We start from the raw sequence: 17,085 nt of genomic DNA on the forward strand, positions 1-17,085 counted from the left end.
GCATGGGACCCCCCACCTCTGCCAAACCATTCCAACCCACCGGCACCCCGACCACCAGCCCCAGCTCTGCCAGAGCACCTCAACCCCCTACACACAAGCCAACATGCTTGTACCGCACAGCTCTGCCAGGGCACCCCGACCACCTTGCACCCCAACGTGTCCCCCATACCAGACCCTGAAAGTACACCTGCGGCATTTCCCTTTGCTCCCACACTTTGGAGGATGCAAAACATAGATCTCTTCAGATCGTAATCACAGTTCTGTCACACACCTCAAAGTAATCCACATGTCCGCATATCACAGACCTACCTTTACTCAGCAGGCCCAACTACTGCCTCCACCATTTACTGCAGGTACACCTAACACACTGACCGCACCTGGACTCTGGCCAAATTATTCCCGTTGGTCACTGCCAGCTCCTGGAAAACAGAGGGAAGAGATGCGGGCAACCATTTCTGTCGCTTTGTTTGTGTCCTTTAACAGTGTTCAATGGAATTCTGTGGGTGGGAGTGAATGGGCTGCAAAAGGCGATGAAGGGCTTGTACATAGAATCATAGACTTTAAGGTCAGAAGGGACCATTAGGATCGTCTAGTCTGACCTCCTGCACAACGCAGGCCACAGAATCTCACCCACCCACTCCATGGGGTTGGCACAGTAAAGGTATGTGTGTTAACAGGGTGTATTGGGGCATTGCTGAAAAAGGGCAGCGTTAAGGTTGCACAGGCAACCTTAACTCTGCATTTCCTGGTTTTCAGATGTTTGAGTTTTGCTCAACTCAGCGTTCTGCAAGGGGACGACGTACCACCTAGCTACATTAACGCAGAGTTAATGTAGGGTTTTTTGGTCACTGAATACATCTAGAAAAACAATAAGAAAGCAAAGAGAGAAGCCCCAAGCAGGGCAGGGGCTATTGCAGTATCATGACTGTCGCAGTGATTGTGTCTTGGCCTGAGCATTATGCTCCAGCTCAGCCCAAACCATCCCATTCAAGTCACTGCAATGACCATTTCTATGTTGACTGTGGGCATTCAGATATCATCATGACTTGGGAGAACTCCACATATTCTATGCACAGGTTCTTGAAATCTGATTCCTGGCTTTTGTGCTCACTTGGCCATGTGGGAGGTATCAGACAATAATTTTTTAATTACAGTAGATGTTGAGATTCAAAAAAAGTTAAAGCATTATAACAGTTAAAAATCAAATTGTCAGCATCACACTTTATAATTTATGAAGTAGATATCCTTAAATCAAACTAAGTTTTCATGCAACATTTTTCTTACTTTGCCTATCTCTAAATTTTGATTATTGCTGACAGAAATATTTGTCCATTGGTTTGTGTGTGTATGGTGAAATCAGTGTGACATTTACTGATAAAAATTTAATCCTTCCAAACCTGTGGATAATTCAGAGGAAAGTGGAAACTTCCCATAATTCAACTGGCCAATTGTGCAGTGCTGAATGGGGGGCAGTTTCCTTCCTGATTTGTTATGGTGAGCAGTAATGCCCTGAAGCAAGAGACTGGATGATCTTTATCTTATCACCTGGACCCTTAAGCTAATATCTCTTACACTGGCCTTTATACCAATGGTCATTGAAACAGAAGATTTTATAATTTTGGAATCAATTTGATTTTTTTCAACCCAAAGAAGTTCTTACCGGCTTTAATGACTTCCAAAATTTCCATCATGTAGTTCTCATAACTGCTCGATTCTTCAGTTTTTAAGAGCCTGATTTTATACACTAAAAAAAAAAAATACATGAGTTAAAAGTTTGCAGAACTTTTCTGCAGAGAGTTCAGTGTGTGATCAACTCACTGGGAGTCAAAGGGATAAAGGGCGTTGATTCCATTGCTTACATGTGTTAAGAGAATCCTCCATGTCTCCGTGTAATAGGTTATACTTCCAGGGCCGGCTCCAGCTTTTTTGCCACCCCAAGCGGTGAAGGAAAAAAAACAAAAAACCAAGCCTAGTTGAGCTGCCACCGGAATACCGCTGAAGAGGAAGAGAGGGACCTCAGGGCCCGCCGCCGAATTGCCGCCGAAGACCTGGACATGCCGCCCCGATGACGGACGGACTGCCTCCCCTTTATATTGGCCGCCCCAGGCACCTGCTTCTTTCACTGGTGCCTGGAGCCGGTCTTGTATCCTTCTAGCACCTCTTTGAGGAGAGGATGGGCACTGCTCCTGGGGAGAGCCCAGGGCACAGCCCTCTGGCTGTGCTGTTAAGGGCTTCTGCCCCTTTCCAGAGGTGTGCATCAAAGGAGTCCAAGCCAAAAAGTCAGTATGCTTCTGCAGCCAACAAAAAGCAGAGTCTGAAGCCCTCAAGAAGCCAAAGAGTTGTTTTTTTTTAAATAAGGAGAGAGAAGTACCAGCCCTTCTCCTTTCTGAGAGGAGAGGGCATGGGCAGCTTAGGCTCTCAAGCCGTTTCCCTGGTCAAACCCTTCTTCCAGTCCTGGTCCCTTCATACTATTACCCTGCACTGAAAAGGGATCCTCCTGGGGTTGATAAGCCCTCACCGGTGTGCTGGGTTGGGGACGACTGTGCCGAGTAGCTCTTTAACCCTTTTCCTGCCCTGGGTGGGAATCTACCCCGCCACACTTGGATTAGGAGTTTCACATTGGTTCTTGATCTGACTGTGACACCAAAAAGGGGCATTGGCGGGGTGTTAGGAGTTCCACCTAACTCATTTAACTAGGGGCGTCACAATGGCCAGCAGAGACAAAGCACACCCCCCCTCCCCTCCCCACACACACTCCTGTGTTCCCAACACGTTTGGTAAATTTTTGGCCCCGTGCTGGTGCCTCAGAGGCAGCAGAATGCTAAGCCGGGAAGGGCGGGGGGCAATAATGGAGGAGCTCAGGTTGGTACTGTTGCCCGTTGGCAGGGCTGGTGCTGCTTCTCCGGGGCTCCCCACATGCCCTGGTGCAAGTAGAAATCATTTCTTGCGGGTACTGCACTCATGGGAGGGACACAAGGGGGGGGCAAGTGACCTCCCCACGTGACCCTCCACGTGACTCCTCCCAACTCCAGCCCGGGGCCCCGCCTTCTGCAAGTACAGGGAAATCTGTTCTCATGTTTGGCATCACTGGGCAAGTCATGTCCATCAACCCCATGCGTATTCTAGTGAGAACTTTCACAAAAAGTCCATTAAGTGTAGACAGACATTTTCCAGGGTCCATTGTGAGCTAAGTGTTCCTTAATAGGCCATTCAACTTGACTTGTCCCTTCATGTGCTGGCTAAACATCGCTAATATTCATAACTTCAGATACCAAGATGATACATGCATAGAAATAGCATAATCATAAGTACCAGCTATTTCACGTACATGACTATGCCCAAAAGAGAGTCTGAAAAATCACACCATGTACCTGAGTACCTGAGACCCTATGTGCCAGCACCATGCCCCACTGGAGTTTTGTTATCTGTTATGTAACAACGAAGCCGGACCCAGTGACATGACTCTGTTTAGCCTAAAGGGCAAGGTTAATTTTTAGCTGTTCAGATGTGACTGAGCCTTTAGTTAAGTGAGGATATATGCTGGCACACATGCAGGGTAACGGGCTTCAGTGTTCCTTTGCGGTTAACTTTTTAGTGTTCGTAAACCCGGTATGTGCTGAGATGGTTTAAAGCATAACACAGGTTTTTAGGTTTGCAAATCTGTTAACCTTTGCCTCTTTGAGATTTTAGTATTTATTTATTGCTGGTCATATGTGGGAGAAGGGGTATCCCTTCCGCCCTCTACTCGTGGGGTTACGTATGTGTCTTGTAGCATTCTTCTGAACACCAGTTGGAAGGAATTTTTTTTTTCAGTAAGTGTGGACTGATTCTTTTCTCTGAGAAGGCATGTCATTTTTTCAGGTACACACTGAGCAACACAGAAAACAATTGGGGCTGTTAAACTTTCTTCAAATTCCATAGAAAATTAAGTTCAACTATATTTTCCAGTCCAGTGATGAAATGGATGTTTGTATATACAAACATCAACATGCTTAACTACTCACTTTCCCCCGAAATATGTAGTATTTCAATCTGTTTATATGGAATATGGGAGTTGAATGAGGAGCCATTTCAGCATATGTAGGACTTATTAAAAGACAAATTTTAAGTAGAACTGTATCCTAAACTGCATTATGGTATTGTACGCAAACATTGCATTTCAATGGGAGATTCAACTTCCTTTCTAGGAACAGAACAGACTCCCGAGACTCTTACCACAAAAGTGGTCCATAGTCGTGCAGATAATCCCATTGCCTTCAGTGGGATTGATCAAATGATCAAGGATTTACAGGATTTGGTTCCAAGTTTGTAAATTGTTCTGGATGAAACTGACAATGTCTGAACTGTCAGATCAGAAGGAGCTTCATTCAAATAAAGGTGGGCAGATGTGTGATAAGGCTTAGCTCCATTGCTAAGATGAGGAACATATTTTCATCAAAGTTCTTGACAGATTCCTGAGGCAGCTAGTTTAAGGCTGTCAGTGTCTGGCATTATAATCTTCACTTAAGTTCTCTCACCCACAAAGCTGGAAAATGAGACATTTGTTTTCTTTGTTTTGCTGCTCCAGTTCCAGTTAACAAAATGCATGTTAGACTTACTTGGCTGCAAAGATGAATTCTGTGTACACTGGGGACAACACCTGATTCCTATCAGGCTGCAGAACTGGGCTGACATCAGAATCCAAACATCCTCTGGCCAGTGCAAGCAGAGGCATTCCTCTAATGATTTGGACTTGATGTGATGCAGTATGAATGTCATGGATAATTCAGACCAATAGGGAGAAACAGAATCAAAACCACTGTTTAAACACTTCCCCCCAGCCTCCCCTCTTGAGGATTCCTGACCAACTTACTAGCACAATACATATGCTAACAAACTTAAACAAAGCCTTTGTGTAAGTTTCTTAGCATATGTATTGTGCTGTTAAAGCCATATAAAGAATGAATGCTTGAGACACCAAGTGGTGCTCCTGCATTTAATAGCATAAATGATATAAGTGGCCCACAAAGACTACAGGTCTTAGCATGCAATGCTCATTTTGAGGCTAGCAGCCTTCCACTCTGTTCAAAACCGATCACTGGATAAGTCTTCATGGACCAAAACCAGTAACTTAAATCTGATCCCCTTGGAATTTTTCTGTGTGGGAAGCTGGATTTGAAACCCCAGGTTCAAACTGTTTTGTTTCTGAGCTAGATCAAAACTTGGGAGAGACCGATCTTGCAGAGCTTTTTCAGAGACACATGAGAGCTGATGCGAACAGCTGATCAAAAGAGATGTATACCATTCCTCCAATTTGGGCCCAAAATCTCGTGAGATTTCTGCACCTGATTCAGCCTCAAACATGAATCTTAATTAGACTAAAAGAAAAGGAGTACTTGTGGCACCTTAGAGACTAACCAATTTGAACATAAGCTTTCGTGAGCTACAGAAGTGAGCTGTAGCTCACGAAAGCTTATGCTCAAATAAATTGGTTAGGTTAGTCTCTAAGGTGCCCCAAGTACTCCTTTTCTTTTTGCGAATACAGACTAACACGGCTGTTACTCTGAAACCTTAATTAGACTGATAGGAATGCCATAATTTAAGATTGCAGTGGAGTTTTATCACAACCCTCTGGATCCAGCTTGCAAGCTGCCGAGAACCTTCAGTGCCTATTGACTTAGGTCAGAGATGAGGGTACACAGCACCTTTTAGGTGTATCCCCAAGGACATATAAAGCACAGACAGCAGCATGGCAAGGTCCTCGTATACACACGCTATTGCCTCACTGTCCAGGCCCCTCGATCCTCTTCTAGAAGGACTCTATCTAGGAGTAAGACGACAGCTCAGTTTGTATGGGCCTCTCAACTCTTGGCCTTTGCTGAACCTGCCAACAAGGGGGCTGATTATTGCCAACTCACTGGGTGGGGAGTGTCTTATGATGTGGAAACCTTGGAATTAGTCTGAAAATGTCGGGTTTGTTCACACAAGGAATTCATGGGGAGATCATTGGTAAAATCCTAGCTCAGGCTGATGATGGCAAGTTGTTACTGTGGGATGGTTTCAGAGTAACAGCCGTGTTAGTCGGTATTTGCAAAAGGAAAAGGAGGACTTGTGGCACCTTAGAGACTAACCATTATTTGAGCATAAGCTTTCGTGAGCTACAGCTCACTTCATGATGATGGTTGTTTACCAGTAAGTAGGGTTGCCAGTTTTCGACCAGAACGCCTGGCCAAAAATGGACCCTGGCAGCTGCGGTCAGCACTGGCAGGCTAAGAAAGGTTCCCTACCTGCTCTGGCTTCACATGGCTCCTGGAAGTGGCCACCAGCCCCAAAACCAGCCATCAGATACTCAGGAAATTCAGAATTAAAGTTACCTGTAATGGTGTCATATAATAACAGCTTGATGATGATTAAAAACCTGGAACCACAAACACTATATTGTCTAAAGAAAAGGAGGACTTGTGGCACCTTAGAGACTAACCAATTTATTTGAGCATGAGCTTTCGTGAGCTACAGCTCACTTCATCGGATGCATACCGTGAAAACTGCAGCAGACTTTATATATACACAGAGAATATGAAACAATACCTCCTCCCACCCCACTGTCCTGCTGGTAATAGCTTATCTAAAGTGATCATCAGGTTGGGCCATTTCCAGCACAAATCCAGGTTTTCTCACATCCCCCCCACCCCCATACACACACAAACTCACTCTCCTGCTGGTAATAGCTCATCCAAACTGACCACTCTCCAAGTTTAAATCCAAGTTAAACCAGAACATCAGCCACACTATCAGAGGCTCGTTCACCTGCACATCCACCAATGTGATATATGCCATCATGTGCCAGCAATGCCCCTCTGCCATGTACATTGGTCAAACTGGACAGTCTCTACGTAAAAGAATAAATGGACACAAATCAGATGTCAAGAATTATAACATTCATAAACCAGTCGGAGAACACTTCAATCTCTCTGGTCACGCAATCACAGACATGAAGGTCGCTATCTTAAAACAAAAAAACTTCAAATTCAGACTCCAGCGAGAAACTGCTGAATTGGAATTCATTTGCAAATTGGATACTATTAATTTAGGCTTAAATAGAGACTGGGAGTGGCTAAGTCATTATGCAAGGTAGCCTGTTTCCTCTTGTTTTTTCCTCCCCCCCCCCCCCGATGTTCTGGTTTAACTTGGATTTAAACTTGGAGAGTGGTCAGTTTGGATGAGCTATTACCAGCAGGAGAGTGAATTTGTGTGGGGGGGTGGAGGGTGAGAAAACCTGGATTTGTGCTGGAAATGGCCCACCTGATGATCACTTTTGATAAGCTATTACCAGCAGGACAGTGGGGTGGGAGGAGGTATTGTTTCATATTCTCTGTGTATATATATAAAGTCTGCTGCAGTTTCCACGGTATGCATCCGATGAAGTGAGCTGTAGCTCACGAAAGCTCATGCTCAAATAAATTGGTTAGTCTCTAAGGTGCCACAAGTACTCCTTTTCTTTTTGCGAATACAGACTAACACGGCTGTTACTCTGAAAACTATATTGTCTTAAAGTTTTTTAAACTGATTTTTAAAGAGAATTTTTCTCCTTAAGGCATCATTACAAGGGCAGAGATAAAGTTTTCTTGTGTGCTTGAAGAGTGCATTTCCATACCTCAATGCAATTGGATTTTTTTTTTTAAGTTTAACCTTAAATCTGACTGTCCTGCTTAATTTTGGAATGTTTACAACTTTTCTGTAATGTATTGTACTGATATGTATTCTCAACCTTTAACTCCATCTTAATGTAGCTATCATTTGGGAGTATTTCCAGGCATAAATGATACTAATAGAGTAATACTGACTTCAATGGGACTACTGAGAGTAAGCACTATCCTTGACGGTAAGTATTTGAAGGACTGGGCCATTATGCTGTATCCCACATTGTTGTCTCTGTCTCCCTTTATCATTTTCGTTGCTCACTTTTGAATTCCCTTCCACCATGGCCACATCTTTCGGTTACTGAATTAGCCACAAAACTTTATCTTTCAAAGCTGTCACGAGCACCTTCTCATCATCCAGTTTGCCCAACAGGGCTAAAACATAGGACGTTATAGCCACAGTGTAGGGTGTTGCCAGAGAGCTGTACCTTGTGGAGAAGTATTCCCCAGCTTTGCGGACACTCCCCTGAAAACTCTAGAAAGTTTAAAGAAAGACAAGGCAGAAATCATCATACTCCTGGATTAGGCTGAGATTCTTCTATCTATTCATTTCATTAGTCACATAATTTTATTTTAGTTTGTCTTAGTTTGTTTTTGTGAATTCTGTTCTGCTGAAATGTATGAGACAGAGGAGTCTGGAGTTCTCTATCTACAGAATAGTTACACTGCCAGGACATCTTTGCTCAACTCAGCCCCCACTCCCCACTCTGCCGCCACTATGCCTTTCCTTTGACCTGGATGGAACCCCCTGTAGAGGTTAGAGAGGTGAGTGCAGTTTCCCTGGCTCATTCAGTTCTTGGTCTCTCTGCCTGACAACAAGGAGGAGTCCTTGTTTCACTTAGACCACCAAAAACCATGAAATGGTAATATTTTTCAGTCACTACATGTCTGAGTCTAACTAGAATAAGGTATCTAGAGATGAAAGACATTATGTTCCGTTAACAACTCCGTGAGCTATCCAGTTTGCCCTACCTACAGTTCTTCTGTGCAAAAATCACAGCAACAAGATGGAGTCTGTAGCCACCTGAGCAAGTCACAGGTCTATGAATGATTCAGCTTTTTGCAGGCCAACGCCATTGTTTACATGTTAGTTTGAATGTTCCCAGGAAAGCTCAGATGTGGATTGGCATCTCCCAAAGTCCATTCCTAGTTAAGTACTCCCAATTAGTTGAATAACCCCTTCACACTATGGTGACCAAATCTGCCTTATGAGCGTCCTACACTTTAAATACAAGCATAGAGCCAGCATTCATAATTTCAGATATAAAAATGATACATGCATACAAATAGGATGACTATATTCAGTAGATCATAACCTTTGCAAAGATATGTTACATGGCATATCTAGCTGTCAAGGTTCCTTCCCCACTCTGAACTCTAGAGTACAGATGTGGGGACCTGCATGAAAGACCCCCTAAGCTTATTCTTACCAGCTTAGGTTAAAAACTTCCCCAAGGTACAAACTTTGCCTTGTCCTTGACCAGTATGCTGCCACCACCAAGCGTTTTAAACAAAGAACAGGGAAAGAGACCAATTGGAGACTCCTTCCCCCAAAATATCCCCCCCAAACCCTACACACCCTTTCCTGGAGAAGGCTTGATAATAATCCTCACCAATTGGTACAGGTGAACACAGACCCAAATACTTGGATCTTAAGAACAATGAAAAATCAATCAGGTTCTTAAAAGAAAAATTTTAATTAAAGAAAAGGTAAAAGGGTCACCTCTGTAAAATCAGGATGGTAAATACTTTACAGAGTAATCAGATTCAAAAACAGAGATCCCTCTAGGCAAAACCTTAAGTTACAAAAAGACACAAAAACAGGACTATACATTCCCTCCAGCACAGCTTATTTTACCAGCCATTAAACAAAAGAAAATCTAATGCATTTTCTAGCTAGGATTACTTACTAACTTTATAGGCGTTGTAAGGCTTACATTCCTGAACTGTTCCCGGCAAAAGCATCACACAGACAGCCCAAACCCTTTGTCTCCCCCCCCCCCCCAACTCCAACTTTGAAAGTATCTTGTCCCCTCATTGGTCATTTTTGTCAGGTGCCAGCGAGGTCACCCTAGCTTCGTAACCCTTTATAGGTGAAAGGGTTTTGCCTCTGGCCAGGAGGGATTTTATAGCACTGTATACAGAAAGGTGGTTACCCTTCCCTTTATATTTATGACACTAGCATAAAACATATTCCAGTTATGTCATATTTACACTCATAAGCATATTTCTATAAAGCATTATGGAGTGCAAGTCACAACTCCTCAATATTCCCACAGCAAACACCTCATTTCACCTCTGACCCCTCTTGTGCTTTTCCAAAGCTTAACAAATAATAAAAACTATAATTTTTCACAAACAGAGGCAAAATTTGAAGAGCAAATTACTAGCTGTACATTCTCCACTCGGCTCTAATAAGAATTTTGGATGTTTATAAGGAGCTGTCATATCTAGGGAGCATGGGTGAGCTTTTACACTTAAATGGAGATGGATTTTGACTAACGCAGGCTTGTTTCTGTATTTTGCATCCTCACAGAGTTCATCTACACAATGTCCATCCAGCTGGCAGTAATTTGAGGAAAGACATGGCCTCATTTCAAACACTGGCTAAATCCTACGCAGATGCTAAGCAGTCAGTATTGGTTGAGGGTCTTGCCTGGCTATTAATGCTGAACGGATACAGGTACGCCAACCTCAGAGTTTTCAATTCAACGTCAAGCACAATAGAAAGAAAGAAGCACAAGAGGCCACATTCTGCTTGCAGCTATCTTGGTGTGAATCTGGAGTAACTCCACTGACTTCAGTAATTCTGGATTTGTATCTGTCGAAACTGAGATGAGAAGCTGGCCCAAGTTCTCTCAGGCTGGGAAATGCCAAGCCTTAGGGTTTGGGGGAAGGTCAGGAAAATTAAATCATTTTTTCCACCTTTTATTAACTGGACAGATTTGCCAAGTCTTTGGCTCTCTGCTCCCAGTCCCGCTCCCACTGAAATCAATGGGAAAACTCCAGTTGACTTCAACTGGAGCAGAGTCAGGTCTTCACTCAAGACTTCAGGGTGAAGATGGCAACCACTTGGGTGAAGTCAAAGGTACTAAAATAGCTAAACACGTGAAACACAGCCTTCCCCTTCCCCATACAAGGATAAGCCATACAGTAGCAGCTATCAGAGGATTTTGGAGATAAGTAGCTTCCTCTTCTAGGTAAAAAAAGGGGATTTCTGGTGCTGGGAATGGAGCAGGGCTTTGTTTTCCCCCACATGCAGTAGTAGACTTCACTTTTTCAGGAAGACTTTTCCCCTTCCTGGAAAGAAAGCAAAGATGTGATGACATGGTCAAGCCCACCTGAGTGTTTAATGTTGAAAAGGGGGACTCTCTCTGGAAGGCAGTAGACAAAGTTCCTGGATTCTTTCCCTCTAGGGGTGAAGGAACCAGGAGAAATTCCTTGCAGTGCAGTCTCCTCACTGGGGCCAGTCCATCTGCACTAATGAAGCTTCAGCCCCAGTCTTACTCAGAAAACAATCCTGATCCAGTAATTTAGGTCACGATGTTTCAAAAGCTGGTGTCTGCCCACGGCACGCTGAGAGATCCACAGATCTCACAAGAGAACCCAGAGAAGGAAATGTGGAGGGAAGGTGCTATTCAAAATGATTTCTCTGCTGGTCAGAACAGGAACCATGGGCACATAGGATTCCCCGAGGCCTGGATGTGACAAATACCCAGTAGCGAATACTCCCAAAGCTGTTCTCAGCTGGACTACAACAAGGTGCCAGTCAAAGCAAGCTACATACCATAATGATAGGCCCACTAGAAAAGCATCATTGGAAAAAGTAGAAAGATATGTATTAATAGATACATCTAGATATTTAAGGGGAGTCAGTGTTGCCTACTGAATAGGGCACTGGGCTGGGATAATACCCACCAAACCAGTCGCAGAGAGGGGAAACCCTCCAACAAGTCGTGCCCCCTCTGTGCCTCAGTTTCCCTTATGTAAAATGGGAATAATTACACTGACCAGCTTTGAGATCTACAGATAAAAAGTGCAATAAGAGATCTAGGAATTATTGTTATAACTATTCTAATGAATACAAAATAAAAGGGCACCCATTCTATTCTCAAGGTGCCTTAAACAATCACTATATACAATCCAGTAGTATAAACCCAGCAGCCTAAAGATAACCAGACAGAAGGAAAATTAAAAATAACCCAGTTTTTCCACAGAACCAGCTTTGATCCCTCAGTCCTGCCAACCCTCTCTCATATACAGCCAATAGATACAGAAGATACAGCAGTCATCTGTTTATTATTGCTAGAGTAGATGGAGATAGATATAGAGTAAGTAGATATTGTTGGGTTGGCCTATAACAATTTTGGCCATTTGATACGGTAGATAGCTACACAGCAGTGAGGCTGCTAAAACTAGACCCTGTTTGATGGATGTGTCCCCCAGGCCGGTATTGGAAAAGAGATCAGCATCACTTACAGTTCTCGTGGTGACGGGGTCAGCTGACATAGATAGCCCGGAAGTCTGAGACTTGGTTCTGCATGTCTCAATCCTTCTGATCCATCTCTTGTACTCCTCTCTCACCTAGAAAAATAAGGAACATGCTCATTGGCGCACGTAACCAACGCCCCATGAGAAGCTCGGACAGTTTTACACCACTCGGTCCTAAATCTGAACAGAGCAAAGAACTGGAATTCTTATGACCATCTTCCCCGCTGTGAATTCCCACACGTAAAGGGAAGGGGGAGGAGCGGTCCTCAGTCCCCTAGTTGCAATGAGACAGATTTGGACTTCAGCCGCACCCAGGCAACATCACTGACTTCATCAGGTTGCAAAGTCTGGGTAAAAAGAAAAGGAGTACTCGTGGATAGAAATTTAGCCTAGGAAATGCAAGTTGATGCAGCTCCCACCAAACTACATGTGAATGGGCTTGGTGCAGAAATTACCTGGGGAAATTCTATGGGGAATTACCTGGGGAAATTACCTGGGGAAATTCTATGGGGAATTACCTGGGGAAATTCTATGACCTTTGTTACACAGGCCATGTCTACACTACCGCTTATGTCAGCAAAACGTATGTCACTCAGGGGTGTGAAAAAAAAACACACGCCTCAGTGACATAATTTCCCTGGTGTAAGTGGCAGCGGGCACAGTGCTATGTCGGCGGGAGAGCTCTCCCCCGTCGGCACAGAGCGGCTACACGAGAGGTCTTGCAGTGGCGGAGCTCCATAGGCACAGCTGTGCCCCTGTAAGGTCTCTAGTGTAGACGTAACCCATGCCTGCTTGGTGTGGCACCCTGTCCCCCTCTAGTGGCACAGATTCATGAGATTAATGAGTCTGCTGCAGCCTTAGCTAAGAGGCATGTGGCTTTTGGCCCACGCAGTAGAGGCTCATGCATTTAGCTCCTGAGGTCCTAGGTTCGATCCCACCCACCAGAGGCTGGTGGTGTGATATAGACATGGTCCCTCCTGGACTTAAAAAAACAAACAAACAAAAACAAAACCCCTGTGAATCTATGAAAACAGCACAATGCAAACTGCAGGAGAAAAAAAAAAGAGATTGGAGGAGAAAGGCTGAATCTCAAAATAGGGAAAGGAGCAACAGGCACGCAAGACCTGGAAAGAGTGAAACCAAGACAAATGTGAACAAAGAAGCTCGGCTGGCTGGACATTAGTGGAGCTGAACAGGTAAAAGGGCTTTCCCTGCTTATTGAGGAGACAGTGCACCAGGAAGATGAAGGCTCCCTGCAGGCTGTTGACGATGGTGAATAAATAAGCCATGACAGTGGCGGCTGGGCCGACTTGAAGGAGACTGAAAATCCACGTGCAGCCCAGAATGAAGACTTGGGCGATGGCTTTAAAGGGCAGTAGCCTGGATGAAAGCAAATGGAGAGATCCCATTACAACCCTGTGCAGAGAGACCAAGTCAGTGGGCAGGATGGTTTGAAATGGCTAATGCCCTCCAAGTAGCAACTATGCAAAATTCCCCTAGGGACCACTGGTGAGTAATGCTTCTCTATAATGATTCTGCAATTAGGCCCTAGGCCAACCAGGTTAGAATGGCTTCTACCATCCCCTTTACTCTCCATGGGCCTGCTCCGAAGCCAAGAGAGAGACTGCCATTGACTTCAGTGAGTCTGGATCAGGCCCTAGTTTGCCGCCCCTTCTGCACATCTTGTTCATTTCCTGATTTTGCTGCAAGCAGGCTCTGGCCACCAGTACCACACATCTGGGACAGCTGTCATTTCAATGAGCTGGGCCAGTGAAGGTTTTACTTGTTCTCTAATTCCAGGTAGGTATTTCTCCCCCCTTTTTATTCCTGATACTTCAGGTGAAGTATCAGAGCATCTTACAGTCTTGAAGATATTTACCTTCAGAGGTAGGACAGTGCGCTTATCCCCATTTTCCAGATGGAGAACCAAGGCACAGAGAGATTAAGCAACTTGCCCAACATCGCAAAGGAAGGCGGTGTCAGATCAGGAAGTTGAAGCCAGATCTCCCACATCCCAGACTAGCACACTAACCACTGAACCATCCTTTCTCTCCCTTTCTGATTGATTTGGAAACCCCTATAATAAAACCCTGCAAGGAGAACGGCTTGCCATTAAAGATTTGGTTCATTAGTCCTTACACAGCACTCATGATATGGAATAGGTAGCTCAATTAATTTAAGGGTTTGTTGTGTGCCCATTGCTGTGAGAGTACAATGCAGACAGACGGAACCAGATACTAAAGTCAGCTGACAGCAAAAGTGGCCTATGCATAGCCGTACCAGGCAGATTCAGCCTCTGTGAAACTTCATTGGTTTCTGCAGAGTTACAGATTTTACCTAAGATTAATTCATGTATAGATATCTGTATAGGACCCAGCATTATACCATCTGACTTAAACCTGTGTCCTGATCTTAGCTCTGTCACTGACCTGTGGTGTAATGCTGACCACGTCAATTTCCCTCCGTTTCCCCTCACATCCTTTTGTAGCACCGGCAGGGAATACATAATCCACTAATAATGGTTACATAGTCAGAATAAAGGGTAAAGGGCTAAGGAATGAGTAGCAAAAAAACGCAAAATACCTGTAGACCGACACCTATAAAAATAGCTTAAGCAGTTAGTGTAAGTGCAAGGCCTTACAGCCTAGGTAGAAGTAGTTGCTCAATACGTTAGTATAAGTCAGTAAACTAAAAGTAATCATAAGTCACAAAACGGCAAAAGGCTTTTTGTTTATTGTTTTGTAATAATCTCGTGTTGCAAACTGCTGATGGGGAACTGCAAAAAGACAGTTACTACCAGTTTCAAGTATTTTTAAAGGAGGACTTCAGCAAATGCCTAACCGCAGGTAACCGCAGTAATCCAATTAACATATTTTAATGAGCTTAACCAAGTTAATATACTAACCTGTAGAATAAGAACACCCCAACAAGGTAAAGGTAAAACCCTTAAAATATGGTTTAAAAAAAGCTATGCATAGATATGCATAAAAAATACCAAGGCCGAAAAAAGTCTAGTCTGAGGAACAGCCATTAAAATTAGTCATCAGCATGCCAAAGACAAACCAAAATCTGTCTCAATCCCCCTTAAAGCTCTCCCCCAAAATATAGTATATACAGGTAATGGGGCTTGTCCCTCTCACACTGTTATACTATCTCACTTGTTTAAATGGTTTTACTTAAACTAGTCATTGTGATAATAAAACTTTGACAGTTACAGAAGGTCTTCGCTAAGTGGAACTGGTTTTATGGCTGTGCCCACCCTGCCCCCCACCCTTTATTAGCAGTAACTCTAATAATACCAAGCCGAATCTTAAAACAAAAACCTACCAAATTACAAGTGTTACTTCGGCAAACCAAATCAATAACCTAATCAATAAGCCAGGCAAGACGTTGTCATTATTGGTCGTTTCGATTGTCAACTCCCTGGGGCCGGAAGTGTCTGTCACTCTGTGTTTGCACAGCTCCCAGCACACATTCTGGTTGGGCCCTCTGGACACTATTGTGATAGAAATAATAATGGCAAATCTAGGAATAGACACCAAATCTGATTTCTGCTCCCATGCCGTTACTGCAAGCCCACCCTTCCATTTAAAAATTAGGGCCAATTTTTCCCTTCTCTTCCACCATGCAGCCTTGCTGAAATCAATGGAATTACATGGATGTTAATGAAGGCAAAATTTGTCCCCAGCACTTTGAGCCTATAAATCCTCAAATTAGGTCTCTTCTCACCATTGTCAGTAGTAAATCCCAGCTACCATGGCCACCTGTCCAGCTCTTCCAGAAAACACGGATTTAGCAATTAGATACCAAGAAATCACTGTGCAGTTTTCCTCATGCTGTCTCAGTTTTGCATAGCAAAAGGCATCAAACTAGGCTGAACAAAAACACTAGAAAAAGTGTCCTTCCTGGAGGAGAGAATCCTGCACTGAATGAGGAAAATGGAACTGCATGATCTAACACCTCTTGTCCATTATTGATATCTATAACGCTCTGGTTGACTGAAAGGACTAAGAGTTCTTACACTAGCCAAAAGAGAAGATGCAGGAGGATCTAACAGAAAACTCTGTACAAGGCAGTCTTGATTATCCATATTTCAGTTATGCAGAACAAGGATTCCCCAATTTGTTAATTACATTGAAAATTCCCTTGATTTTAGAGGAAGGATGGTGTAGTGGTTAGGGTCCTAATCTAGCACTTGGGAGACCCAGGTCCAATTCTATGCTCTGCCACAGATTGTGTGTGTGACCTTGACCAAGTCACTTAGCCTTTATGTGCCTCAGTTCCCCATCTGTATAATGGGGATAAGAGCCCTGTCCTGCCTCACAGGGGTGTTGGAGGATCAATGCATTAAAGATCGTGAAGCACTGTGAGATCTGTGGGTGAAAAGTGCTACATAAAAGCCAGGATACAAAATTGGGGCCCAGTCCCATGAGGTGCTCAGCACCTCCTAAAAGGTGCTGTGTACCCTCGTCTCTGACCTAAGTCAATAGGCCCTGAAGGTTCTCAGCAGCTTGCAGGACCAGGTATTCAGTGTTCTGTTCTCCATGACTTTCTGATACCAAGGCTGTATCACCCTGGTATTTCCTCAGTTTAATTGAGCCAAGAGTGCCTGTAACAACCCCCACTGCAGAAGGCTAACGGGACCTCTCAGGCTGGTTTAGTGCTTTCCTACCTTGTGTTTTTGAGGGTGGAGACATCTGTATTGAGGGAGGAGATTGTGTCTCTCAGGATCCAGAGGGTTTTGATAAAAAATGCTAAATTCATCTGTGGAAACAACTCGAGTGGATCAGACCCCAGGTCCCTCTAGTCCAGTATTCTGCCTCTGACAGTGGCCAGTACCAACTGCTTCAGAGGCATGGATAATCTGCCCCGCAGATTAGTTCTCCTATTGGTCTTTGGTAGCTGGAGCTTGATT

At 44.0% G+C, this 17,085-nt stretch overlaps 1 pseudogene; it reads right to left on the bottom strand.

Annotated features, from left to right (window-relative positions):
- Window positions 1-10,958: 10,958 nt before the first annotated feature.
- The window catches only part of LOC140901071 (adhesion G protein-coupled receptor E3-like), a 37,791-nt pseudogene continuing 31,664 nt past the window's right edge, over window positions 10,959-17,085 (bottom strand).

Source organism: Lepidochelys kempii, chromosome 20, assembly GCF_965140265.1.
Source record: "Lepidochelys kempii isolate rLepKem1 chromosome 20, rLepKem1.hap2, whole genome shotgun sequence".
NCBI classification, from domain to species: Eukaryota; Metazoa; Chordata; order Testudines; family Cheloniidae; genus Lepidochelys; species Lepidochelys kempii.